The sequence below is a fragment of the Centruroides sculpturatus genome, unplaced genomic scaffold, assembly GCF_000671375.1.
Source record: "Centruroides sculpturatus isolate CEXI.00-Female unplaced genomic scaffold, Cexi_2.0 scaffold100, whole genome shotgun sequence".
NCBI lineage: Eukaryota > Metazoa > Arthropoda > Arachnida > Scorpiones > Buthidae > Centruroides > Centruroides sculpturatus.
The window spans coordinates 854,350-856,849 of record NW_019384300.1 but is presented as its reverse complement, the minus strand read 5'-3'; positions in this window follow the sequence as shown (position 1 = coordinate 856,849).

The following is a 2,500-nucleotide window of genomic DNA, read 5'->3' as shown; positions in this document are numbered from 1 at the left end:
TCTAATTTATCTAGCATTTTGTAGTGTTAATTCATCTGAAATTCAAGTAGGAATTTGTAATTTATCTGATATTTTGAATCAATAGAGCATCTAAAATGTTACTTTGAAACTCTAATCTAACATCACTTTGGAGCGTTGATTCATATAAAATTATACTTTGAAGCTTTAATTTATCTGGTATTTTCCAGCCGTAATTCATCTAGAAGCATTTCAGCTATTGATCTAAAATATCGTATATATAAATCACAGAGATTTATATAATATTCTAGAGCAATAGCTCATCTGAAATGGGAGTTTCGGAAACTTCAATTTATACGTTATTTCGAGGTCATTAATTCATTTAAAACGTTTTTAAAAATATAATTTAATTAATATTTCTTATAATAATTTCTTCGAAATTCTATTATCCGGGATTTTTTCCCTATAAAATTAGATTTAAAAAAAACAATAAACAATACTTCCAAGCTTACTCTCTCTTCTCCAATTTATTCTTCGCTACACAAAGGCTACTCTGTGTAATTTGTGTTTATTGATTTTGATTCATTTGTGACCTCATAGCAGGGATATTAATCATATGAGTATAATAAAGGGAATATGACTCCAATGATCGTGTTCCATCCTGGCTCTCCACACACACCAAAAAAAATCAATTATAAAAATTTCAACTGGCACAACCAAATCTCGAATGTAAAAACCGTAATTTTACTTAAAAGTCTTTTCTATTTACATATATAATTAGAAAAAAAAATCCTTAACATTTACGCAATTAATTTAATTTATTAATTTATCAAATTCCGCCCACTGACGTTCTATTTTTATCGAAGTAGAATTAATTATAAATTCAATCGTTTATACACCTTTACCTTAAAAAAATTTGAAATTTATACAAAAATAAAGATAATTATTTTTTAAAAATACGTATATCGAAGCGAGGATAGAAAATTTCGTTGAATGAAACGTGACGTGCCGCTCGAGATAATCATATTCACCTCCAGCCTTTTATAATCACGAAAGTTTTTCAGCATGAATCACCTTGAGTCACAAAATTCTGCATAAAACCACCACGCAAGATAAAGAAGAAGAATTAAAAAAAAAAATAACACACTGGCGTCATAATAAATTGAGAATTTGTCAAGATCCACTTGCCTCTAGAGTCATCCCGGTTAACTTTATCCAAGGGGTTGATTTAAATCGTAGAACTAATTTGGAATTTAGAAAGTAACTTTATATATAAATATATATATATATATATTCTCCCCCTTGTCATGTTAGAAAATGGCCATTCCGAAACGACCGGGCATAGGGACTAGAGAATTCATCACATCTGCGATCGTAAAACTAGATGGCATCATAAAATTGACCCAACTGCGACGGGACGATTCCAGTCGCTGAAGCCAATACGACAGAAAATTACACTTTGGACTTCCAAAGAAAATGTAACTGGAAACTTGGACTTTCTGTACTATTCCCAGCAGTTGCAAAATTGACAATTCTTTTTATATATTTTATATTTTTTTCCTTATTCTTCTTCTTGGCCTTAAATAAAATTCGATAAAAGAATTTAAAAGCTTTAGATTCATCTGTTTTCTTTCCAGTTTTTGATCCTACCACCTTCTTATATCATTGTTAGAATTGAAGTCGTGATAAGAATTTTTGAAAAACCTTTTTTACAGTACGAAAATAAGAAAACATCATTGATTCTATACGTCGATCTGCACTTTTTTCTTTTTTTAGAAATGGTTTCAACTTTAATATCAAACCGACACGAATTGCGAGTCGTATTCTTAAAATTTTATTTGAAACCCTTTCAACCTGAATATTATAAATTTATAAACTTAAATCAAACACGGGAAGGAAGGAAGAGGAGAAAAAACACGATTTTTTCCATCTAAAATAGGAAAAAAAAAGCAGAGGGAGGATGCGGATGAAGAACTTATCTGTCTCTTCTAAAAATTCGATTTAATTTTTTATTTACTTCTTTAGAAAATTTTTGCTTATTTTCTGTTTAATTAAATCGATTGAAAAATCGATTTATTGTGTTACTCATATAGGGGGAAAAACCCTACACACATATATATACTAGAGAAAATATGTATATATATATATATATATATATATATTCATGTAATTTTTTAGGGGGTAAACTAGTTTAATTTTTATTTTCTAGTTTAATTTCTCCGTTGATTAAAACTGAAAAGCAAGCATCGAAAAAACTTAATTTTTAATTTGAAGAATCTTTATAAGCAATTTACTCGAAGGAATAATGTTTTTTAAGGGGGAAAAAATAGATAAATCTGCGCTGTTACATTCTCCATCTTTCCACACTGATCCTTAAATCTACGAAAGGAAACTAAAGCAATTTATTTAAAACCTGGAAAAATAGTTGAGTAGTAATATAAAATAATTTATTTTTTCCCCCTTCTTCTTCTTTCGATGTTTAACACGCATTTCTCATAAGATCTTAACAAGTACGAAATTATCGATCTAGAGACACGCGCAT